The sequence below is a fragment of the Bubalus bubalis genome, chromosome 4 (genome assembly GCF_019923935.1).
Source record: "Bubalus bubalis isolate 160015118507 breed Murrah chromosome 4, NDDB_SH_1, whole genome shotgun sequence".
NCBI lineage: Eukaryota > Metazoa > Chordata > Mammalia > Artiodactyla > Bovidae > Bubalus > Bubalus bubalis.
The window spans coordinates 98,279,715-98,306,985 of record NC_059160.1 but is presented as its reverse complement, the minus strand read 5'-3'; the positions used below and the strand labels follow the sequence as shown (position 1 = coordinate 98,306,985).

General features: G+C 41.0%; 1 long non-coding RNA gene across 1 annotated transcript in view; it reads right to left on the bottom strand.

Annotated features, from left to right (window-relative positions):
• LOC112584630 overlaps nt 1-25,979 on the bottom strand; it is a 46,351-nt gene extending 20,372 nt beyond the window's left edge. Inside the window, exon 1 of the long non-coding RNA XR_006550652.2 lies at nt 22,560-25,979. This is a non-coding gene — a long non-coding RNA (uncharacterized LOC112584630). The remainder of the gene's footprint in view (nt 1-22,559) is intronic.
• Between the last annotated feature and the right edge of the window lie 1,292 nt (nt 25,980-27,271).

Below are 27,271 nucleotides of genomic sequence, written 5' to 3'. Positions count from 1 at the left end.
AATGTATAAGAAGTACAAAATACAAGGCAGTAAATATATTTGAGAAAACCTCAAGGATCAGAATCAAGAAAATTCAGATTGTTAGGAAATTTCAGGGAAAAAAATTCAGAATATTAGAAAATTTCAGGAAAAAGCACTCTCATTTTTTCAGCCAAAATCCTAAGGAAAAAAAATAATAGAGTTAAACGAGCAACTCACAGATTTTAACGAAACCTAAGAGACTCACAAGCAAGCACAGTGCATGAAACTTTTTTGGATCTGGATTCAAATGAACTTAAAAAAAAAAAAAATATTGTAAGACAGTTGGGGATAGGTGAGTGCTAACTGCATAATTGTTGATATTACTATATGTTGTATTATTGTTAATGTTTTAGATGTGATAAAAGTATTATGGTTATTTTATTTTAAAGAATCCATATCTCTTCAAGACTCTTATTGGAAGATATATAGAAGAAATGACCTATATTTGCTTGGGATTTGTTTCAAAATAATGGGGTGGGATAAGTGTCAGTCCGGAGTGGGTCAAGTAAAATAAGCCCAGAGGTTCATTTTACTATTTTATCTCTCTCTCCATTTTTTTTTTTTTTTTTGCATGTATTTGAAATGTTTTATAATACAGGTTTATATAACTTATAAATTTACTTAACCTGCCCAACCTTAGTTTTCATTTGTAAAACAGAAATAATATTATCTAGAGCAGGAATAACATCTCCTTACAGGATTTTTGAAAAATTTAAAATATGGATTTAAACACTTGGCATGCTGTAGATAATTGAGAAATTATTTTTTAGGGGCTCAGATTTATCACTTATTACTGAATTGACTGATCTAAGCTTAGCAGAGTTTCCACACTGTCTCTGAAGTGTAGTAAGACTAGGAAGGCTTACTACTACTACTAAGTCGCTTCAGTTGTGTCTGACTCTGTGCAACCCCATAGACAGCAGCCCACCAGGTTCCCCGTCCCTGGGATTCTCCAGGCAAGAACACTGGAGTAGGTTGCCATTTCCTTCTCCAATGCACAAAAGTGAAAAGTGAAAGTGAAGTTGCTCAGTCCTGTCCGACTGTTAGCAACCCCAGGGACTGCAGCCCACCAGGCTCCTCCGTCCATGGGATTTTCCAGGCAAGAGTACTGAAGTGGGTCACCATTGCCTTCTCCAGGAAGGCTTAGGAGGGGACAAGAGTTTATATCCTCATGTGCTACCCTTTGGGGAGCCATGAACATGCTGGTTGGAGTTGTTGGTTTCGTTTTGTTTGTTTCAGCTTCAATCTCGTCCCGAGTTAGAGTTTTGGTTTTGCTGAGCCTGGAGCCCATGTAGGCACACCTGTTTTGCTGAGCCTGGAGCCCATGTAGGCACACCTTTTTTGCTGAGCCTGGAGCCCATGTAGGCACACCTGTCCTGTTAAATATTTATTCAGTTCTCGGCAACCACAGGCATGAGTGTTAATCACTCAGTCATGTCTGACTCTTTGCACTTCAGACATTTGGTGTATGTGCTTGGCTGAGGACGTCCATGACTCATGGACCATAGCCCACCAGGCTCTTCTGTCCATGTGATTCTCCAGGTAAGAATACTGGAGTGGCTAGCCATTCCATTCTCCAGGGGATCTTTCTGACCCAGGGATCAAACCCTGATTTCTTGCATTGCAGGCAGATGCAACTTCAGTTCAGTCGCTCAGTGTGTCTGACTCTTTGAGACCCCATGGACTGCAGTACGATAGGTTTCCCTGTCCATCACCAACTTCAGAACTTGCTCAAACTCATGTCCACTGAGTCGATGATGCCATCCAACCAACTCATCCTCTGTCATCCCTTTCTCCTCCGGCCTTCAGTCTTTCCCAGCATTGGGGTCTTTAATGAGTCAGTTCATTGCATCAGGTACCCAAAGTATTGGACCCTCAGCTTTAGCATCAATCCTTCCAGTCAATACTCAGGACTGATTTCTTTTAGGATCGACTGGTTTGATTCCCTTGTAAGAAGAGGGTGCAAATAAACCACATCTCCCTAAATCATTTACTCCAGCTCCACCTACACCAAGACAGGCACTTTTGTTTGATGAAATACCAAAAGTTATCTGATTATCTTAAAAACTACTAATGCTAAACCCACCCACCAGTTTTCACAACTCATTCCAACTCTTCAAGATCATTCTCTTTGCACCCCTGTTCTACTTATCCTCACAAATCCCTGAGAGACCAAAGTTTAAAGGAAAAAGTATATGAAAGTGAAGAACAGGGGCCCACAGGGCAGAAAAGATGAAACTGCTCAGAAAAAGGCAGTCTGCTGTCACAGATGACACACCCCAAGCAGGAATTCTTCTGGTTCATTTTTCAATGGCTGGATTTTTTGGCTCTCCGAGTCCTGCTGGAGACTTGAGTTTGTCAAGGGCTGAATCTGGACTTCCTCCAGGTCATGGCTGCATGTCAATTCATCTGATTTCTAATAAAGCCAATTTTTATTTTTCTAACTTGCTTCCAATTCTCAAGTTTAGCTCCAAAGAAAACAGAAAATAATTAAAATGTCAACACTTCCCTGAAAAGGAACATAAACTCTCTTTGGGTTTTTTTCCCACTAGAAATGCTGCTTTTCTCCAAGGCACCAGCCCCATGTGAGGCAAACAGGAGTCACCCACAGCAGAGCGGGTTGATAGGCAACGCACATAAATCCCCTTCGTTCCATTTCCTTGTTTGCATCTCTTCTTCTCCCGTGCCATTTTCCAAATGGAGAGATCCTATCAATGAAGTACTTAAGTCTGTCTCTTATAATGGACTAATATCTACTCCATTGTAATATATCCAAATTTTATGCAATATGAAGTAAGCTCCAGCAGCAGTAGGCTATTTGATCTAACGTGAAAAACGTAATGTGGAGTCTAACAGCTTATTATTCAGTGCAGTGCAATAAATTAACTGAGCACCATTTTGCATAATGGGGGCCTGATTATTTCTTTTCCCTTCATTTAAGTGGTTTGGATGCATTATGACTCTCTTCAGGTTTACATGAAATAACTTCTCCTTTCAATGTCTGATATTAAAGAATGAAATAAGGGAGAGGAAAATATGGGGTGACATCATTTTGTAATTTTGTATTTTGTAAGGTTAGTCCTTCAAAAGAGAGGAAAATTGTGTGATAATTGGCCCAAGAACTGCGATGATCAGTTTAGGAAAAACAAATGTTCATGTTTATCTTCCACTCCGGCCCCTTTCCTGCTTTCTTCCCTGAGATCGCTGCCAGTTCCTTGACTCAATTTTGAAAAGTATTTTTTAGTGAAACTCTTGATTCCATCTTTTGGATATCTCCCTGACTCCAGCACCTCTCCTCTGCATACCCAATTCCTTAGCACTCTGGTGCAAATAGTAGACTGACTGTAATCACTGGTCAGGAGTCCAGAGGCTTCATCTAGAACCACATTCCCTCCACCTACCACCAAAGGTCTTAAAAATACATTAAAATGCATCAAAACACATGCCAACATTAAAGGCTGCTGCAAATTCTCACAACCATCACTTTTGAAAACTAAGCATAAATCAGGCAACTCTTTAATTTTTATGTGCTCTGTGCTCAGTTGATCAGTTTGTGTCCGACTCTTTGCAACCACATGGACTATAGCCCGCCAGGCTCCTCTGTCCATGGGATTTCCTAGGCAAGAGTATTGGAGTGGGGTGCCATTCCCTTCTCCAGGGGATCTTCCCGACTCAGGGATAGAACCTGTGTCTCTTACCTCTCCTGCATTGACGGGCAGGTTCTTTACCACTAGCACCAACTCTATTAATACCATCTTCCCAATTTAACAGGTGGAAACTGAGTCTGATAGAGATTACTTTACCAAATTTGCATAGCAAGTGAAGTTAAATCTGGATAACTCCAAAGTTCATGTGACATGTTAACATTATTTGCTGGAAAAATTTAGCAAAAATAGTATTTCTATGTTTCTGCATTACTGTAGAGGAAAAAACAACATCTCAAAATGGGTTTTCTTGACAGTGAGGCTGAACCTTCATCATCATTGCAGATGAAATTATTTTTATAGTACTTAAAATATGATAAATATGTGGTCTGCCAATTTTGCTTTTTAGAGAGACATTTGATTGTCTTTTCTGGATTGTAAACCACTTGAGGCATTAATATGCAATATTTGTTTTTCTCTTTCTGACTTCATTTTGTATGACAGGATCTGGGTCCAGACATATCACTACAAATGACCCAATTTTTCCCTTTTTATGGCTGAGTAGTATTCCGTTGTATATATGTACCACATCTTCCTAGAAAATGGTACTGATGAACCTAGGTCTAGCTCAGGAATAGAGATGCAGCTGTAGAGAATGGGCATGTGGACACAGGGGCAGAAGGGAGGGTAGAAGAAATTGAGAGGGTAGCATTGACATATACACACTACCGAGGGTAAAACAGATAACTAGTGGGAACCTGCTATAAAGCACATGAGGGTCAGCCCGGGGCTCTGTGATGACCTAGATGGGTGGGGCTGGGGGAGAGGTGGAAGGGAGGTCCACGAGGGTGGGGATAAACCAGCGCCTATAGCTGAGGCCCTTCACTCACAGCAGAAGCTGACACAAGTTGTAAAGCAATTACTTTCCAATTTTTTAAATTGCTTTTTAAAAGCAATTTTAATGTTTAAATGTCCTGACCCTATTTCATCCCTTTTTATGACTGAATAATATTCAGCCATAAATATTGAGGTCAGGACATTTATTTCTACTTTTATAATCAGTAGAATCAGTGTGGTATGGTGTTTGAGTCAGAAAATCTGAGGTTTCCATTTTGACTCTATGTACTACTAACTGTATAGTGAGTTCCAATTGGTTTAACTCAAAAGTAGGTAAATATACTACATAGGAAAGGTTAAATGAAATAAATTATATAAACACATAGCACAGGAGACATAATCAATGCATTCTGTTTCTCTCTCTTCATAACTATCCCACCCCTATTATCTAAGTATCAGTTTTCCACGCATGGAGATATTCCAGGGAAATGTCAATGGGACACAGAAGTGTTATGACTGAACGATGCCCTGATTAAAACTCTTCTTCCATTATTTTCCCTTGAAGTGAAGTCGCTCAGTCGTGTCTGACTCTTTGTGACCCCATGGACTGTAGCCCATCAGGCTCTTCCGTCCATGGGATTTTCCAGGCAAAAGTGCTGGGGTGGATTGCCATTTCCTTCTCCAGGGGATCTTCCCAACCCAGGAATCGAACCCGGGTCTCCCACATTGCAGGCAGATGCTTTACCATCTGAGCCACCAGGGAAGTATTTTCCCTTACTATTATTCATTTCACACACATTTAGCCATCTCACCAACATGAGATTTTTAAAAGATGATTTTAATTCTAAAACTAACAGTAATAAAGTGAATAAAGGTACTTGGCATTCATCTCGACATTTCTTTTCTTCCAATTCTCCCTTTCTTGTGTCTTCACTTCTCCCCAGGTTGTGACAGTAAGTGCTGCTGATAATATAAGAAAGCTTCAGATCAAGATCAAGGACATATAATCTTAAACTTCTATCTGCTCACTTCTCTGACATGAAACTCTCCTTTTGAGGGTAAAATAGCAAAAGTTGAATCTTTCGTTTTTCAAAAATTTAAAGAGAACTCGAAGAGAAAAATGATTGATAATCTTGTGAACAAGAAAAATCTTACATGGCAAAGCCCAGCTATAAGTGGTTTCAAGCTTTAAAGATATATAAGGAGGAGGACATTTTTTGCTGGAAATAGTTTCACTTTGTTGGGGTCTGAATGAAGTGTTTGATAAAAATTATTATTTTAATGAATGACAACTTATGTCATCTTTGACTTATGACATCTTTTCCTCTGGAGAACTCAGAGAATTTGATATATGTCCTTGAGGTATATAACAGGAGTATTATTTGACAGAATTTAAGTTGATAAAATGAAAATTCAGAGAGGCTAAGTGAAATATACAGGGTCACACAGCATATTAGTGACAGAAATTCGATACTTTGATACTTAAGAGGGTGCAGAAACTTCACAATGAGAAACCAGAGGTAAGTTGCTGTGGACAGAAACTTTGTTTGCTTGAGGACAAAAACTTCGCTCTTGAATCCTCCTCTCCATACCCTAGAGGAAAGCAAAATCTCATCAGAAAGGGGTGCACAATGCGGCATATGTGAGATGGTACTTTGCCTGGAAAGCTGACAAGGGGTACAAAAGTAACATACAAGGTGAGCTTTGATGGAAGAGAGTTCCAAAAAACTATTTCTGCTTTATTGACTATGCCAAAGCCTTTGACTGTGTGGATCACAATAAACTGTGGAAAATTCTGAAAGAGATGGGAATACCAGACCACCTGACCTGCCTCTTCAGAAACCTGTATGCAGGTCAGGAAGCAACAGTTAGAACTGGATATGGAACAACAGACTGGTTCCAAATAGGAAAAGGAGTACATCAAGGCTGTATATTGTCACCCTGCTTATTTAACTTCTATGCAGAGTACATCATGAGAAATGCTGGGCTGGAAGAAGCACAAGCTGGAATCAAGATTGCCGGGAGAAATATCAATAACCTCAGATATGCAGATGACACCACCCTTATGGCAGAAAGTGAAGAGGAACTAAAAAAGCCTCTTGATGAAAGTGAAAGAGGAGAGTGAAAAAGTTGGCTTAAAACTGAACGTTCAGAAAACTAAGATCAATGGCATCTGGTCCCATCACTTCATGGGAAATAGATGGGGAAACAGTGGAAACAATGTCAGACTTTATTTTTGAGGGCTCCAGAATCACTGCAGATGGTGACTGCTGCCATGAAATTAAAAGACGCTTACTCCTTGGAAGAAAAGTTATGCCCAACCTAGATAGCATATTCAAAAGCAGAGACATTACTTTGCCAACAAAGGTCTGTCTAGTCAAGGCTATGGTTTTTCCAGGAGTCATGTATGGATGTGAGAGTTGGACTGTGAAGAAGGCTGAGCGCCGAAGAATTGATGCTTTTGAACTGTGGTGTTGGAGAAGACCCTTGAGAGTCCCTTGGACTGCAAGGAGATCCAACCAGTCCATTCTGAAGGAGATCAGCCCTGGGATTTCCTTGGAAGGAATGATGCTAAAGCTGAAACTCCAGTACTTTGGCCACCTCATGCGAAGAGTTGACTCATTGGAAAAGACTCTGATGCTGGGAGGGATTGGGGGCAGGAGGAGAAGGGGACGCCAGAGGATGAGATGGCTGGATGGCATCACTGACTCGATGGACGTGAGTCTGAGTGAACTCTGGGAGTTGGTGATGGACAGGGAGGCCTGGCGTGCTGCGATTCATGGGATCGCAAAGAGTCTGACACGACTGAGTGACTGAACTGAACTGACTGAAGACCTCCATGGTCCATGCCTGGAGTAGGCGTGGGGAGGGAAGGCTTGTTCCAAGCAGATGGGAGAGTTGTGCAGGAGCATGAAACCATGAGTGTAAATGAGCTGTGTTGTGAAAATTGAAGGGGGCCTGTAGACAGAGTGTTTATGGCCCCCTAATTTATATATTGAAACCTAAACCCCAATATGATGATATTTGGAGGTGGGGACTTTGGGAGTGATTAGATCATTTGTGCCCATATAGGAGATGTGGTATATATGTCCAGTGAAATATTACTGAGTCGTAAAAATGAATGAAATCTTGTTTGGGGCAACATGATGGACCTAGGGGACATATTCTAAGTAAAATAAGTCAAATAGAAAAAGACATACTGTGTGACTTCACTGATACAGAGAATCTAAAAGCTGAAAGAACAAATAAAACAAATGAAACAGAGCAAGAACGGAGCAGGGGCTTGCTCCCCCCAGCCCCACACCACCATGTCCGCTGCCTGCCTTTTGTTTGTGGAAAACTTTAGTCAAAGAACAAATTTAATCAGAGAAGTGAGAAATGCTGAAACAAAGGAAAACAATCACAGACGACTAAACAGTAATAAGGTAGTCATTAAGCATCCTCAAGGACCGTTCATCCTTTCTCAAGGGCTATGGATAATATTCTAAGCCATACTCTATGATCTGTCTTATAGATATGAAAACGCCCTGATGGAGAAGTTAACTACATGATGATCAGACTGTACCCAGGACGTGAGCTGCAACAATTCCGAGAATTAGCCTCAGAGAAATGGGAATAAATGGAACTGAAGGTTAACTATTCAAGATGACACTGCTCAGACCACCAATGGCCAATCTGAAGATGACTGATAGAGATGCCTGTGCTGTTTCTGCATGTAGTGCCCCCCGCACACACACACACACACACACTGTCTATAAAAGCTCGCATCCCCTGCTTGTTGGGTCATGGGGGGAGGAGGGCGAGGCAGTCGACTTTTGGACAGATGTCTGCCACCCTCCCCCATACCTTCCCGCCAGTTGCCAGCAACTGAAATAAAGCGAATGTTCCTTTCCACAAACCTGGCCCGTTTATTGACTTTTGAGCCGAGAGCAGCTGAACCCCACCACACACTCTTTCAGTAACAGAAAAACTCATATACACAAACTAGGCTTGCCAGGGGTCGGGGAGGCTAGGGAGTGGACAAAATAAATGAAAAGTATGAAGAGGTACAGCTTCCAGTTAGATGACATAAATCAAGACAAAAGACATAAGTCATTTGCCCTTTTCATCATGTAAGGACACAGTGAGAAGACAGACATCGATGAGCTGGGAAGAAGGCCCTCATTCAACCATGCCGGCACCTTTATCTAGGATTCCCCAGCCTCCAGACTGTGAGAAATAAAAGTCTGCTGTTTATAAGCCACCCAGTCCGTGGTATTTTATTATAGCAGACTGAACAGACTGATACAAGGGGGTAGTAACTAGATCCTGATCAGGTTTGCCCTTTCAAAAACTGAATACGGTGAGAGGAAAGAATGGAGCTAAAGCTGGGAATAGAGAGATCAGCTAGGGAGGCCTCATCATCACTTGCGGGGCTGCAGGGGGATCCCTGCTGTGATGCTCATTCAGTTTAGTTCAAGAGTGTAGACTCTTGGTGGGTTGGCCACCATCAGAGGTGTTCCTCACTCTTGCACATCATCTGCTTATCACATTAAGCCACGTTCGCATCTCAGCAGATTCCAGAACATGTTATATACCTTTGCAATTACTCTAAGCAACAAATCAATAGAAGCCATAGTTGAAAGTAAAGCTAGAGAGACAAAAGCACGCCAATTTGAGAAGGGGTGAAAAAGAGGAACCCATGAGGGCAACCTAGAAGGAAAAGCCAAAGAGTAAGGAGGAATTTGCAGAGCTAAAAAAATGGAAGTCAAGAGAGAAGAAGGATGTCAGACACAGGGGGGAAAGGGTCATGAGCACCGAGTGCAGGGAGGAGGCCATGTGAGAGAGGCACAGAAACAGGGGAAAGTCTATTAAAACGGAGACTATGGGGTCACTGCTGAACCTGGACAAAAACAGTGTGTGTGGAGTAAAGAGTACAGAGGTCATTTTACAAGTAAATTGGGGGAATGTAAAGGGAAAGAGACAGCATAAATGAGCATCTTTAAAAGACATTTAAGTTATGAAAAAGGAGAGGGAGGGGCTACAGCTACCGATGGAAGAATTTGTAGAATGAAAGCGGGGACTTTTTCACTTTAGTTTTTAAATGGCAGAGAGCTTGGAACCTGTTTAAGTCACAAGGGTAAGGAGTCTAGGGAAAGGATGTAATCAGGGAACCAACAGAAATACAGATGCTAGAAATGAAGAATTTGGGTGGGGCAGGAGATTGTTATCTGTAATTTAAAAGGGGAGAATTAAAAAGGGCAATTTCCTCAAAAGAAGCAAGGAAAGCCCTGGGAATAATATACCTCAGAGAACAAGTGGAAATAACCATTTAGACTCTTAAAGCATCGGACACATTCACCATCAAAGCTCAGCTACATCTCCTGGGAGCATTGTTACTCACCCCTGACGACATGTCTCACCTCTCTAAGAGGCAGTGCCCTTATCATAAATGGTGACAAACATCCCTACCTCAGTGAGTCATGTGAGCGCTTTCATCTCACCATTTCCTACCTTTTCCCAGCTTATTTTTTGTTTCCTCACTAATACTTACAACTTTTTATTTATCTTGCGTATTATCTTTTTCTCCTATTAGAATGCAACAAACCAGAGTGTGAATTTTTATCCACTGCTATATCCTTAACAGTGCAGTACCTACACATCGTAGATGCTCCATAAATAATTACTGAATGAGTAAATGAATGAATGATGGGGATGTTGCAGAGCAGTTTCTCAACTTGAACACTGCTGATATTTGGAGCCAGATAATTGGTTTGGGGCCTGTCCTAGGCTTTGTGGAATGTTTGGCAGCATCACTGGCCTCTAATCAGTAGATGCCAATCACACGCCACCGCAGTTGAGACAAGACAAAATATGCCTGACGTTGCCAAATACCTCTTCACTGGCAAAAGTTCCAAGGTGAAAACATCTGTTTTGGGAGTCAGTGCCTTAAGTCCTACTCTTTAATATTGTTAGAATTATTATTAACATTGTTAGAATGGGTGAAAGAATAAAAATGAAAGTAGCACTCGGTCACCAAATTCTCCCACAATCTGTTTGACTTGAGGTGGAGAAAAATACTGCTGCTGAGATGGGTATTGGCTTCTCTGCACACTGTCATTTGAGTTATTTTACCAAGAAACTTGTTCAGGAGAAAACAGTTCATAAATCGAGAAAGCGCCTCCTTAGTCTCTCATCTGTTAGTTGCACGTGACATATTTTCTTCCTTGTTACCTCTCTGGATAAACAATAATAACACAAATAATTATCCCTACCCACTTAGTCAGGTATCATCCAAGTTAATCACGGATGAGACAGAATTTAAAAGCCAACCCTTTAAAGAGAATGATGTCTCCACCTCCACATTCTAATTAATAAACGATTATAAAAAGTCAGAATATATAGCTCAAGCTTTCCCTTCTGGGATGATCTCTCCCTTCAGATTTTCTGTTTTACCATCCCATTCCTTTACTTTGAATAGAAACCGACTGTCTTGTACTCAAATGGGTAATTGAGTGGCCTTACAGAAACATGAGGATTACATAAAATGGGGACTGTTCCAAAAATTGCTTTGGGGAGCATAAACACATAATGTCATAAAAAGACCCAAAAATGCCTTGGCCACAGGTTCTTCCCCCTTAAGTACACACCCCATGAACTGGGGAGCAGTGTTAGACCAACAGGGAGCTCATGGTTACGGCACCCCTATGTCTGTCCCTGGGTCGGGAAGATCCCCTGGAGGAGGGCATGGCAACTCACTCCAGTAGTCTTGCCTGGAGAATCCCATGGACAGAGGAGCTCGACGGGCTATAATCCATCGGGTCAGAGAGTCAGACACAATGAAGCAACTGAGCATGAACGCATGCACGTCTGAGTCTGCCTGAAGCAGTCCCAGTTGATTCCTGCTGTCCCGGGACACTCATGACGAGCAGTGTCTCCCATCTTCAAAATGTCTGGGTCTGGATGTGACATATAGATTCACATTTACACTGAGTTAGTGAACATTTAACTCACGCACAAAAGAAAGGCAATGCTGAGAACTGGCCATCTGTTTTCCTATCTCTGGATCCCGACCACACCTCAGATTTTTCTCCACACCCTGGCAGCCTAGTTCCTGGAAGAGAACTTTCTGTAACACAAGCTCAAAGATCAACTATCTGGGAGTCAATAAATGAATCAGTCCTCCCAGCTTATTGATCTATGTGTCACTTATCTCTCTAGTCCCAGGAAAAGTGAAATGGTAATTAGATGGTCACATCCCAGAGTCTAGCAATTAAGTGATCATGTCCCTGGATCCTGATTGCTCAGGATTCCCAGAAGGCACTTAGAGTCAAGGCCAAGTTCAGTGAAACTTGACCCTCACCAGCCTTGGCCTCAGATTCCTTGGCCTGTTAAAAGGGCCCCAGACTGCCAGGTGCTGGCTAGAAGAGCCCCTTGATAAGCGCCTCCTCGCCCTGGAGCCCAACCCCCCCCTTAGATAAGAGGAGGGCTGATATTTACAGACAGCCAACTGACCGAGAATGTCCTGCCATGTTACTAGCAAGATAAGCCTTCCCTTTTCAGGACCAAGAACACAGCTTAAAGGTCACATGTGAATCAGGAGTTAGCACCATAACTGTAAGCCCACTCAGATCAGCATCCCGTGAGGAAGAAGGAACTGAGAATGCGGAAACAGCTAAAAGGTAGCTGGGAATTAGACAACGTCTGCTAGGAGGGTACCCAACATTTCCAGGACCAGCAGTTCTGCTTATCCCCAGTTGCAACTTTCACCACAGATCAGATTAAATCAGATCAGTCGCTCAGTCCTGTTCGACTCTTTGCGACCCCATGAATCGCAGCACGCCAGGCCTCCCTGTCCATCACCAACTCCCAGAGTTCACTCAGACTCACGTCCATCGAGTCAGTGATGCCATCCAGCCATCTCATCCTCTGTTGTCCCCTTCTCTTCCTGCCCCCAATCCCTCCCAGCATCAGAGTCTTTTCCAATGAGTCAACTCTTCGCATGAGGTGGCCAAAGTACTGGAGTTTCAGCTTTAGCATCATTCCTTCCAAAGAAATCCCAGGGCTGATCTCCTTCAGAATGGACTGGTGGGATCTCCTTGCAGTCCAACGGACTCTCAAGAGTCTTCTCCAACACCACAGTTCAAAAGCATCAATTCTTTGGTGCTCAGCTTTCTTCACAGTCCAACTCTCACATCCATACATGACCACTGGAAAAACCATAGCCTTGACTAGACGAACCTTTGTTGGCAAAGTAATGTCTCTGCTTTTGAATATGCTATCTAGGTTGGTCATAACTTTCCTTCCAAGGAGTAAGCGTCTTTCAATTTCATGGCTGCAGTCACCATCTGCAGTGATTTTGGAACCCAGAAAAATAAAGTCTGACACTGTTTCCACTGTTTCCCCATCTATTTCCCATGAAGTGATGGGACCAGATGCCATGATCTTCATTTTCTGAATGTTGAGCTTTAAGCCAACTTTTTCACTCTCCTCTTTCACCTTCATCAAGAGGCTTTTTAGTTCCTCTTCACTTTCTGCCATAAGGGTGGTGTCATCTGCCTATCTGAGGTTATTGATATTTCTCCCGGCAACCTTAATTCCAGCTTGTGCTTCTTCCAGCCCAGCGTTTCTCATGATGTACTCTGCATAGAAGTTAAATAAACAGGGTGACAATATACAGCCTTGACGAACTCCTTTTCCTATTTGGAACCAGTCTGTTGTTCCATGTCCAGTTCTAACTCTTGCTTCCTGACCTGCATACAAATTTCTCAAGAGGCAGATCAGGTGGTCTGGTATTCCCATCTCTTTCAGAATTTCCCACAGTTTATTGTGATCCACACAGTCAAAGGCTTTGGCATAGTCAATAAAGCAGAAATAGATGTTTTTCTGCAACTCTCTTGCTTTTTCCATGATCCAGCGGATGTTGGCAATCTCTGGTTCCTCTGCCTTTTCTAAAACCTGCTTGAACATCAGGAAGTTCACGGTTCACATATTGCTGAAGCCTGGCTTGGAGAATTTTAAGCATTACTTTACTAGCGTGTGAGATGAGTGCAATAGTGCAGTAGTTTGAGCATTCTTTGGCATTGCCTTTCTTTGGGATTGGAATGAAAACTGACCTTTTCCTGTCCTGTGGCCGCTGCTGAGTTTTCCAAATTTGCTGGCATATTGAGTGCAGCACTTTCACAGCATCATCTTTCAGGATTTGAAATAGCTCAACTGGAATTCCATCACCTCCATTAGCTTTGTTCGTAGTGATGCTTTCTAAGGCCCACTTGACTTCACATTCCATGATGTCTGGCTCTAGGTGAGTGATCACACCATCATGATTATCTGGGTCATGAAGCTCTTTTTTGTACAGTTCTTCTGTGTATTCTTGCCATCTCTTCTTAATATCTTCTGCTTCTGTTAGGTCCACAGCATTTCTGTCCTTTATCGAGCCCATCTTTGCATGAAATGTTCCTTTGGTATCTCTCATTTTCTTGAAGAGATCTCTAGTCTTTCCCATTCTGTTGTTTTCCTCTATTTCTTTGCATTGATCGCTGAAGAAGGCTTTCTTATCTCTTCTTGCTATTCTTTGGAACTCTGCATTCAGATGTTTATATCTTTCCTTTTCTCCTTTGCTTTTCGCTTCTCTTCTTTTCACAGTTATTTGTAATGCCTCCCCAGACAGCCATTTTGCTTTTTTGCATTTCTTTTCCATGGGGATGGTCTTGATCCCTGTCTCCTGTACAATGTCACGAACCTCATTCCATAGTTCATCAGGCACTCTTATCTATCAGATCTAGGCCCTTAAATCTATTTCTCACTTCCACTGTATAATCATAAGGGATTTGATTTAGGTCATACCTGAATGGTCTAGTGGTTTTCCCTACTTTCTTCAATTTAAGTCTGAATTTGGCAATAAGGAGTTCATGGTCTGAGCTACAGTTAGCTCCTGGTCTTGTTTTTGCTGACTGTATAGAGCTTCTCCATCTTTGGCTGCAAAGAATATAATCAATCTGATTTCGGTGTTGACCATCTGGTGATATCCATGTATAGAGTCTTCTCTTGTGTTGTTGGAAGAGGGTGTTTGTTATGACCAGTGCATTTTCTTGGCAAAACTCTATTAGTCTTTGCCCTGCTTCATTCCATATTCCAAGGCCAAATTTGCCTGTTACTCCAGGTATTTCTTGACTTCCTACTCTCACCATGGATCCCCTCAAATTCCAGAATGAACTGCTTTCAATTTCTCAGATTCGTCACAGTGAATCTCTTCTTCAGTTCAGTTCAGTCACTCAGTCTTGCCGATTCTTTGGGCTGTAGCACACCAGGCTTCCCTGTCCATCACTAACTCCTGGACCTTGCCTCTCTTAGTGCCTTGGAATACGGAGTTCTTTAGAACACATTGCAGCCTCTAATCTGTATTTTACTTATCTCCCTAGTCTCAGCGTAGATGTGATATCCTCCCAGGAACTCTCACTGAAACCCACCAAATTGGAATCACGGGATCCCTCCTTCTAAAACATCCATTTTGTATTTCCTGCTATCAATGGACTTAACACATTTGGTCATAACGGTCTCTTTATTTGTCTATAACCTCTCCTCAACTGTAAGCCCTTTGAAGTTAGGAATCCTGTCTTGCTCCTTGTTTTCTGTTTTCTCCCAAGTAACACACACAATACCTGGTATGTAGCAGATACTCAAAGAACATATTTTGAAGGAATGAATGATCAGTTTCACTTTGGTGGCAGTAACTGTGCAGCTTAATGCATGAAAAATGACACCTGACAATTAAGGAAGCACTTATTCGGAAAAAAACATGGTATAGAGAGCACCCAATATTTCCGTTACCTTGTTACTTATATGTCACCTACCGTGTACCAGACATTATACTTGCAAAGTTATTGTGAGTATTAAATTAGATAATGCACATATTTGATGTTTAATAAATAGTAGCTGATGTTGCTATAATACTTAAGCTTCCCTACAACCCTATGATGTAAGTAAGCATTTATGATCTGCCTTTTAATACTTGAGGAAAGAGCCCGAGAAAGGTTAAAGTGGCTTGATAGAAAATGGAATTGTCAAGATGCTAAATAATAACTGCTTCACCCTAAAATCCAAGATCTTTCACTGTAGAATACAGCCTGTTTATGAAATGAAAGGGAGGGAGGGAAGGAGGAAGGAAGGAAGAGAAAACAGGAGGGAGGGGAGAAGAGAGGGAGGAGAGATATAAAGAAAGAAGAAAGGAAAGAAGATTGAGAGGATTTTTCTTTCAAACCTGCTTAAACATTATCCTTGCAAAATTCCTCAACCAACATCACTCATCAATTTCCATATAGGACCCAGCTCCACCTATCAGTTATGGTTTATGAAGGAATATTATAATAATGATCAAAATCCCTGATCTCATTGAGCTGTGACATTGCTTGGGTATCATAACCAACGTGAAGCTCTGACCACACTGACTCTTCTTGCCACAGCGTCATTGATGGGTGTGTTCTGCATCTGTTACCTTTATCCTGGCTCTGGTGAGATCTCTCTGGCTTGCTGGTGTTGATCCCCTCATTCTTGTGGAGGATGATGAGTCAGAATTCGCGGTCAAGTGCTTTAGCAAACTGAGATTAAGGATCTATATGAAAAGTCATAAAAGTTTGTGGGGAGGTAGAGGAGGAGGCATCATCAATTGGCTGTTTACTTCTGGTTTACAAGCAGCCTTTCTACACAGATGACCCAGGAAAAATAGATAAGATCTAAACTGTTTAACGGAGAAGGCAATGGCACCCCACTCCAGTACTCTTGTCTGGAAAATCCCATGGATGAAGGAGCCTGGTGGGCTGCAGTCCATGGGGTCGCTAAGAGTCGGACACGACTGAACTACTTCCCTTTCACTTTTCACTTTCATGCATTGGAGGAGGAAATGGCAACCCACTCCAGTGTTCTTGCCTGGAGAATCCCAGGGACGCGGGAGCCTGGTGGGCTGCCGTCTATGGGGTCGCACCGAGTCGGACACGACTGAAGCGACTTAGCAGCAGTAGCAGCAGCAGACTGTCTAACACCTAGTGGCTGTGGGAAATTTATCAGGCCAGATCAACGCCATCTTTATTCGCCTCCCAAAAGAGAAAAACCCTAAGAAAATGCTTCCAGAATGAACAATACATTCCAGAGAACTCAGAAAGGAAGGTGAGTCTCGTACTTTCTTTCAGAAATGTTCTTGGAGGATTCAAGGATAACCATCTCAGTCAGACCTATACAACCATACTTCTTCCTTCGTTGAACACATACTAGATGCCAGGCACTACACGGAACTCTACGATTGAATTGTTAACTATACAAAAATGATATCTGCCCTGCTGGGCCATATAGTCTAGTATGAAAACAGGTAATCAAATAATCACAGAAATATATAGATGAGTACAAACTATCAATATTTTGGCCACCTGATGTGAAGAGCTGACTCATTTGAAAAGACCCTGATGCTGGGAAAGATTGAAGGCAGGAGAAGGGGATGACAGAGGATGAGATGGTTGGATGGCATCACTGACTCAGTGGACATGAGTTTGAGTAAGCTCTGGAAGTTGGTGATAGACAGGAGGCCTGGCGTGCTGCAGTTCATGGGGTCGCAAAGAGTCGGACACGACTGAGCGACTGAACTGAACTGAGCAAACTATCATATTCCTCTTGAAGAAAATAATTAATTAAAAAAAATATTATATAATGAGCAAATTTTTTCAAAAAAGGTATAGTTGAAATTCTGTCTATAATAACCAAAAAGCTACTAATAACTCCCCAAAAGATAGAGCTTGCTGGGTTGGTGAAGATAAAATTATTCTTAAGTCTAAGCTTGTCCAGTAAGAAAGCCTATTTTCTCATGTACTGTATTTCTTTCCAAGAAGAAAGTGATGTAAAAAATCATTCTGATATTTATGGCTATTAAATGTTATCTATTTATTTTGTGAGGATCAGTGAAGTACAAATACTTTATTTCAGAGAATTATGAAACTTTAAAGTTGGGGAAAGGTTTTGAAAGTAAATCCTATCCCCCTTTATAGTTTCACAGATGAGGAAACCAAGATCCAGAAAAAGCAAGTGACTTACTCAACATCACACAAATATGTGTGTAAGAGCTGGAAGTGAAACTTGGGTTTCCTCATTCAGGGTTCTTTCCTCCAAACCAAGTTACAATAAACCCTTTATTTTTTTGTAAGGGTGTTAATTACCCAACAGGTCAGAGTTTGCTTTTAAAATCCCCCTCTCTCTCTCTCTTTCTCTTACACACACACACACACATACACACACACACACACACAGAGAAATAAAAGAATATGCTTAAGGCAAAAGCTATCAACTAAATAGTAATCTAGCTTTCCACTACTAGAATTACACAACAAACAGAAAAAAAAAATGTATTCTTTGTTAATTCAATCCCTAAATGAAGCTTTCAGACAAAGTCCAGTCAATTACCCCAGATTCTTTGCTGTCTACGTGTGGTTTGTTTGATTTTATACAGAAAATGGTTTAGTTAGTTCCACATAAAAGCTCATGTGGAACAGGCGGGAACTTTTTCAAAGACTCAAAATATTATATTATTATACTCAGCCTTTGACAAGCAAAATTTTTTCCCAAGGTGACATTCATGTACTTTCCATACTGTGGTTATTCAGAATTTGCCTTAGCAACTTAATTTATTTTACATATTCAAATAGCATAAGCTTAGATGATTAAGAAAAAAAGACAATGCAAAACCACAAAATTTAAGTGTAGATTTCTTCAAAATCAAGGTAGGAGTTTAGTATGTATTATCCACATTCTAGAGCTAAAGACATTTTTAAATCTCCTGAAATTTGGCATCATCTTAACTTGAATCATCTGCTCAAAAAGCGGGGACAGGAGTAAGAGATACCAGAAAACCTAATCTACCCACCAAGGGTGTACACCCTTTCTCATTAGTGTGAGCCTGTCATGAAAATTTAACCAAGCATTTTTTGTTCTAGGCTTAAGTTTTCTCATGGAAACAATGAAGAGTGGGACAAATTACCTCGTTAGTTCCTTGTAGCATCAGAATAGCCTGTTCTTTTTAATTCTCACTTTTATTATTTGCTCCAAAATCTAAATAAGATTCAACATATGTCCCAGGAACAGAGAGAACTGGCATAAGAATAAAGCAGAAAGCAAAGGAGGCTTCAGGTAAGAATCTAAAGGTACCCACGAATCACACGTATTAGGAAAAAAAGGCTCGGTACTCTGTGATGACCCAGATGTGTGGGATGGGGTGGGTGGAAGGGAGGCTCAAGAGGGAGGGGATATATGCATACTTACAGCTGTTTCATAGTTGTTGTGCAGCAGAAACTAACACAGCATTGTAAAACAATTACATTCCAATAAAAAGAGAGAGAAATGATATAAGTGACACTCAGAAGTTAAATATATCTCAAGATGCTGGCAAACCTGTACTCTCAAAATACAGATTTCAAGATGTTAAAAGCATTAAATATCTACAGATTTTTTTTTTTTTACGAACTACTGTTGTTTGTGTACTGATCAGTTTTCTTGAATTTACATGAATAATACTGGAACTTCAAGTATGTTTGGAGAATTTGAAAGGAGAATATCATTCCTTTGCTCTATGAGAATTGCATTAATTTAGGTAAACCACACTTCCTGGTATCCATTTATCACATACAATATAATAACATTATCACTAACCTTAACACTCATGCCAAAAATGCCTTAGATGAAATAATATAAATTAACTTCTATTCTAATGTTTTACATTATAATTTCAGAGATAGAATTGCAGGGCAAAAGCAATAACTGGAACGAATAAATGAGAACAAATTCTCTTAATGAGAACAATTTACCTTAAAAAGCACAGAAATATATATTTTTTAGCTTAATAAAAACTTTAAAATAGTTTTTATAGAAAACAGTAACTCTCTGATAAAATATTAATATTCTTTGCATGATTCCGGTAGCAAACAAGAAAAGTTGACAATGCAGTTCCAGAAAATAAGGTGATTGCCAATTGAACATGTGGGAAGAGAAAGTATCCATTTCACTGAAGGAACATACAGAGTCCTTTTAAGATAAGTACATTTAAAGAAAACCGTTTTGGACAACACTACCTCCATTGTACGTTTTTGGCTTTCTTTCACAAAACTGTGATTTTATAGATGCTCTCAGTACCAGTAGGGGAATCTATACTGGAAATTCTTTCTTTGCCATTTGGCAGAGTACACATAGTAAATAAGTAACAGAGTTAAGATTTTATTGTTGGTTTTTATGTGTGGCTGGCTGAAAAGACAGACTTTTACCATCATGTTGAATTATACTCAACAAAAATAAGGAGAAACAGCTAAGGGAAAAAAAAAAAAAAAAAGACAAGACGAAAGGAAAGGAAGAACAAATTTAAAAATTAAAATTTCTTTTTCAAACAGCACAGCAAGAGTAGAGGAGCTGGTTAGCAGGAACATTGTTGCATACGTTATATATGTTAGCAGCATTGTTACATGTTATGTATGTAATCCAGAAATAGGAACAAAATAGTGGAATGAACATACACTCTCTCTCACTCTGTCTGTGATATGATCAAAGAAATATATTCATAACAGCACTGGAGAACAAGAAAGAGTAATGTCAACACCAAAGAGGAAGATCATCGTAAGAGATACGGAGCAGAGAGGTTTGAATTCTAGGAGAAACAAGACCAGAGAATAGCACACAGGAGAGAAGCAGTATGGAATGAGAGTGATTACAGGGAACTTCAGGCAGAAGGAGGTCAGGGAGCAATTGCCACAGTGATTAATTGGGGCAGTGCATTCAAAGGAACTAGGCTTGTCAGCCAGCCCCCCACCTCCTGGATACATGGAGCAAGACAGAGCAGTGATTGCCCACAGGCTAAAATACAAGACTGGGCTCTGAGACCAGAGAGCTGGGGCAGTTCATTGTCACAAGCAGCCAGTGATGTTCACATGTCCTCCTGGCAGGATGTCTTCTTCTGCCTCCGCAGTCACTGGGATGAGCTCTATAATCTGAGCCAATTTCTACTAAAATGTGAACAAGTTATTCAATCTTATATACCAACGAAACTAAGAAGCTGAGATAAGGAAAGATGTGGGATATAAGAAAGCATGATAAAAAGAACACAAGAAACAATTAAAAGTGTATTGTTAAATTTAAATTGTTATGCTTAATAGAAAAAAAAATTGTACTAAAATTTCAAATGATCCCAAATTGGGAAGTGATGTAACACAAGGAAATGAAACAGTATTAACATTCTTATTTTGTTTTCTGGGAGCATATAATGCTGATGAGCTCTATTTGTTATCCAAAACTAATTATGTTTAAAGCTATCTCTTAAGAATTTAGGAAACTTACTGGCAGTCCAATGGTTAGGACTCTATGCTTTCACTGCCAAGGGCCAAGTTTCAGTCCCTGCTTGGGGAACTAGGATCCCACCAGCCACGTGGTGTGGCCAGAAAAGTAAAATAAAAATAAGTAAATAAATAAAGGTAAATCTACTGATTAAACATAGTGAATTAAATACCCATATTCATTTTATTTCCTTTGAAATGCTTCTAAAAACTTTAAAGGAAATTAAGTACACACATGCACACATTGACACTCTAAATCAATAATACTAATAGCAAAGAACTGAGGAGGAAATGATAGCAAATGAGGTATGCAAAACAAAGAGAGAAAAGGAAAACAGTTGAATAAGTGGTAACGTATTTGATAGATTAGATAAAGCTAATTTTTATGTCTGAAGAGAGGAATGCTAATAGGAAATAAAACAATTTGTGCAGAAGAAACCCAGAATGCTTTAGGAACTGAAGGTTCCAAGTATCTCTGAAGATAGGGATGAGAGGGTAAAACTAGAGAAAGGACTCTTCAGAGAAAGTCTAAATAAGGAGCAGTCAGACCCCCAAAGTCCTCCCCTATACCAGCAGCTAGGTGAGTACCTCTTACACATCTAAAAAAGATAGTAGAGATAGAGAATCTACATTTTCTTGTATTAAAATACATCACAACTTCGACTGACAATTACAATACAAATTCAAGCCCACAGGGTTTTTACTTAACCTCTTTGATCTTATATTTGAACGACCTTCTTCCGTGCCAAAAATCTAATTCCCAACACCAACATAATTTCTCATTTTTTCATTCCATAGTATACACATAGTATTCCCTGGTAGCCCAGTTGGTAAAGAATCTGTCTGCAGTGCAGGAGACTGGGGTTCAATCCCTGGGTCGAGAAGATCCCTTGAAGAAGGAAAGGGCAAACCAGTATCCTTGCTGGAAAATTCCATGGACAGAGGAGCCTGGTTGGCTGCAGTCCATGGGGTCACAAAGAGTCAGACACAACTGAGCGACTAACACACTATACACAACAGTGACAGAGGGAGGGAGAAAAGGAGAGAGAGAACCTAAAACAGTAACAATACTATCATCAACAATAAAATTAGAAAACGCAATTTAAAATTTTTTTGACATTCCCCACCCCCCCACCCCCCCTCCCCCACCCCCCCTCCCTTAGGGTATTTCTACAGATGAGTTAGCCACAAGAAATACTTTCTCTCTGAGTTTATGGTATTAATTTGAGACTCGTGTTCATTTGTGCCATTTTGCTTTCAATTTTTAAAGATTGCTTTGTCTTGAGATTAGCTTTGCTTTACAGTCATGTAAAATGCTTGTGTTTTTTAAATTTAAATCAGAAACAAAAATATATTCACACATTTAACTTTTAACCCTGTCCCCTCCGACCTCATTTCCTCTCTCACTCCCTCAAAGTATCTTCTTCCTGAGTCTTTTTTTTAATATAAGCAAATTTATATTCAGACTACCTTATTCTCAGAGCAGCATACCATAAACACTTCTTGCACCATGATTTTTTTAATTAACAATAAATCGTCGAGATCATTCCATAAGCTTACTAATTTTTGAAAAGTATGTTATTTTGTAGCCCACCTGAAAAATTTGGCTATAAAATAGGAGCATTAGTGGTCAGCTGCTGGAAAAAAAGATTTAATCCAAATGCTTAAAAAATATATATATGCAGATTTTTGGAGCTTTGTAGTAAACCTTTAAAAAATGACTCACCAGATTCACAGCATCGTGCTGGGAAAAATTAGAGTAGGTGGCTTTGCTTCTGAGAGGCATACACAGTGTACAATTTTACCATGCAAAATGCTTCTGCTACTACAATTTTCCTTTGCTTTGCCTTTTTGAAAAGTAATGTTCCTTCCTATTTTAGCAGCACCATTTGCATGCCTATTATTCACATTGAACTGGGATTTCCATTTTTATCTTCCTTTTGTTACTTGTTTTCATTCCAGCACTTTCTCTTCTTGCTCTTTGCCTTTCCTTTATCTTGCCCTTAAATGGAGGCCTCATGCTATGGGAAAAGTGCCATGACCTTATCCTCCATCAAGCCAGGCCTTGTCCCAATTTAATAAGATAAGTTCCCCTGAACCACTGCCAACAAAGCTAGGATGTCCCACACATGTTTGCTATGGAAACACCTTCATGACTAACAGTCTCTCAAATTAAGGTATTTTAAAATCGAAGCAAGAAGTGGTTTTCATTTTTTTAAAAAACATATCCTGCAGCTAAGGAAAAAATATACTAATTTTCTATAAGTTGTGAGTTGCTATACTAATCTATCTAGCTTCTCTGAGAAGTAGAATCTTAAACAACCCTGATTCCAAGGTATATACATAATAAAAGCAAGAGTTCATGAATACTCACCTGTGTCTTTGAACAGCCTCTGTTCTCTTCTGTTGTGTGTTTATATGGTCACGTGTTGGAGTTGTGCTAAGGTCTTTCCTTAGAACAGAAGTGTGGACACTGAAGACCCCGCATGATTTGGATGCTGCCAAATCACCAGATATCCCACCACTTTCCATTTCGCACTATAATGGCACGTTATTGATTCATAGACGTCCATAGACCCACAGGCCATTTTGCCTTTGTTCAAGCTATTGCCTTTGCCTGAGAAGACTGGGTCTATTTTCCAGGTGAATCTCCCTTTCATTCTTAAACACCTTGGTCAGGCACTTCCTTCTCTAAGATTTCTCTGGCATACCCTTTTCTCCTGCCCAGGGACAGCTGATTATTTCCTCTTAATTTCTTACATGCCCTTAGAACTGGGGCCATTTAGAAGGAAGAAGAGACTGTGTTTTATTTATTAAGTTCCCCAACCCCTGCCCCCATACCCAACAAGCATGGATTCTACTCAATAAAAGATGCTGAATTAAATGACTGAATGAGTAAATGGGCATGTGGTGTCCTTTGTTTTATTGTTTAGTTGCTAAAGTGAAAGTTAAAGTCGCTCAGTCTTGTCCGACTCTTTGTGACCCTGTGGACTATACAGTCCATGGAATTCTCCAGGCCAGGATACTGGAGTGGGTAGCCAGACAGCCAACCATCTCAAGAATCCTCTATGTCCATCTGGGGCCTTCATATATGATTCTACCATGCTGCTAACATCAGTCCAATTTTGCTTCTGCCACGTCCCTCTAATCTTCACTTTTCATACCCTGCCTTCCACCCCTAACTGAAAGCTGGCCTGTCCAATACGTGATGCCTACAGATCTCAAATGGCAAGTTACTAATCTGATTAATTTATCTATCCCAAGGAGGGAAGACTAGAGTGGTTTCTCCCTAGCTGATTAAAAGAATCACCCAGATGAAATTATGAATGGCTTTGTTCTTACCTGGTGCTATTCAGTAGGTCTCAGTTTGACAAAGGATCTCTCTGTCCTTTTAAAGCATCTTCCTTATTCCAGTGATGAGGCAAATTTTGGAACTGCCCCATGAGAAGCACAATCGCAAGAATGGATACCATCTTGCTCTCTAATAAAAGCCATTCAAAAAACACACCCACTATGTTGTCCATCTCCTGGATGGCAAACCAGTGACTCTGCAACTCACTGAAGACAGAAGGGGAACAATTTCCTTTGTAACTGACTAGCAGAAGTCATTCCTATTCTAGTTATGCCTTCAGAATCTCCAAATACAATGAATTAATTTTGGGTCAGCTCCCTGACCACAGAAGTGAGATTCTATTCCTTATTCCATTTGTGTCTTTGTAATAGATGTGATTTTTAGGCCCAAGGTCATTTGGAAACTGATAAGTATATTGTGTAAGAAAGTCAGCTCTATGCGCTCCAGTCCCCTACCGAAGGGATGGATCCAAAGGCAGAAATCCCAGTCCCTAGGATGATCGCTCTTACTCTGCTTTTTCTCAGTATCAGGTGGCATCACACCTTCCCCCAGCAGCCACTCTTCCTCTTTGACTCCGTAGCTGCAGGTTTTGACAGAGCAGACTTCTCCTATGCTAAACAAATGACTTTTTTGAGGCACATTTCCCACTCACTAATACTCTGTGGGCTTCCAGTAAAATTTTAAGTTTGCCACATATCCCAGAGGCATTAAAGACCTAATTTTAGAGAAGATGGCAAGGGCCACTGGGAAAACCCATCCTTAACCGTAAGAGTAACGAAGGAGGAGGTGGCCATGGCCCACTTCCTCAGTCTCACAGAGCAGCATCTTTATGAAAAATGAGCTCAGCTGTTAACAGCCCAGGGAGGGACTGCTATCTACCACATCACAGCCAGCAGAGAAGAACAGGATGTTATGAGTACAGCGTGAACCTCACAGCCAGAGTCAAAACCATACTCGGCGCTTCCCAGGCACATGTTTCCCTTGTTTTCTTCAAACTTCAAGAGAAAACTCTTCCGTTCTGTAAAAGTGTAAGAAAACGCTACCTGGGGAATGGGGCAGCGCAGAACTGATTCATCTCCTTGTTTTCATGTCATCGTTGAAAAGAAAGCCCACTCTGGTTTATAACAACGTAGCGCCAAAGTGGCCCGTAGCTCCTCCTTGACTCTTAAAGGACTTTGTCTCCAGGTCTGTTTGTCTGTGGCCCAAGGAGCCCCAAAGCCCTTGTTGTAGATGTACCTGCAGGTCAGCTCGTTTCTGCCAGACTCTTTGACTAAAACCGGAAGACAGTTAAGAGCTTTCCGTTAAACATTGTTCGGTAGTCAGAAAACAAAACGAAGTGATAACAAGGGGGCACTGACCACTCCACTGAAGGTGAAGAAAGTTTAACCCCCTAAAACTGGCCGTGCTGATTAAATACTCATTTGTTCTCCTCGGTACCTCCCTCTGTAAAAATGAACAGCCCACTAGCTGGCAGGCCTAACTTTCATCCAGTATCCCTGCAAAGTTCAGAGTATGCTCGTTAGGAATGCCAGGCTTTAGACATATCTGGGTTTGAGTCCCTCTACTACTTGCTGAGGGATCTTGTGCTAGTTATGTAACCTTTTTGAGCCTCAGTTTCTTTTCTTAAAAAGACAAAAATCTATCATAAGAATTAAATAGGAGAATCTATATAAAGGATTTACACAAGATCTGCTCTTTGGGGAGTTCTCAACAGGAATTATTGCTTCCCAGATGGCATAATGGTAAAGAATCTGCTGGCCAATGCAAGAGACATGGGTTCGATCCCTGGGTTGGGAAGATCTCCTGGAGTAGGAAATGGCAACCCACTCCAGTATTCTTCCCTGGAAAATTCCATGGACAGAAGAGACTGGTGGGCTACAGTCCATTGAGTCGCAAAGAGTCGGACACAACTGAGCACACACACAGTCAACAGGTATTATTATTATCACAGTAGTATATGAATGAGGATCCAATAGGCTGCAAGTGAAATAGCTCTAATACAAGCTGACTTAAACAAAGAAAAAACAAAACAAAGAATTCCCACACACAGTGGCCACTTTGGTTCAAGCACACACTGATCTACTGAAGCCCTAGGACTTGATTTCCTACCCCGACCCCTCCCTGCCTTCTTCCATCTGCTCTGCTCTTTGGCATTCACTCTTCTGCAGGATCGTTCAAGGATTCCAGGTTTCCATAAAGAAACCACGGTGTAGAAATCTCCATCAAGAGCTATTCCTTTGTAATCTCATTGATGGGATGGATTATTTGGGCATCCCTGAAGCCATCGGCCTGAGAGAGAGAGAATGCACTAATCACTCAGGCCTGGGTCACATGTTTGTCTTGGAGAGGAGGGTGATACCCGCCCTCCAGCCTCACAGAATCTGCGGCCACTGAGGCTGGGAAAACGCCCTTCTCCGAAGGAAGATGAAGGCACCCTATCACCCATGAAAAGGGGCATGGATGCCAAGTAGATACCACTGCAGTTCCCAAACTAATTTCTCTTTCATTAAAGACTCTTGCCTGTGAAGAGGGGATATGTGAACTTAACCTTCGAGTTGTGACAGCAAGGTCAGAAGTAGTGAAACAAGTTCTCTCAGCTGCCTTCTAAGATGCAAGACAAGAATGTTAGACCCATAATCTCTCAAGATATTGAGGTGTCCTAGGTCCTCAGGGAGGGCAGATCCTTCATTTGGGGGCTTCCCTGGTAGCTAAGACAATAAAGAATCTGCCTGCAATGAGGGAGACCAGGGTTCGATCCCTGGGTTGGGAAGATCCCCTGGAGAAGGGAATGGAAACTCACTCCAGCATTCTTGCCTGAAGAATCCCATGGACAGAGGAGCCTGGTGAGCTACAGTCTATAGGGTCGCAGAGTCAGACATGACTCAGTGACTAAGCACAGACCCAGAACAGGTCCCCAAAGGCCACTCTGGGAGTGGAAATGCTGTTGGTGACAAGTTAAAAGTTACTTATAAACTGACTTTTCTTGTGCACTCTGGTTAATTGGTTCTGATTTAAATTTGTTATATCTATGGATTTCGTACTGAAAATAAATTTGCCAGTGTGGTATCTTCTTATTTGGCCCTAAT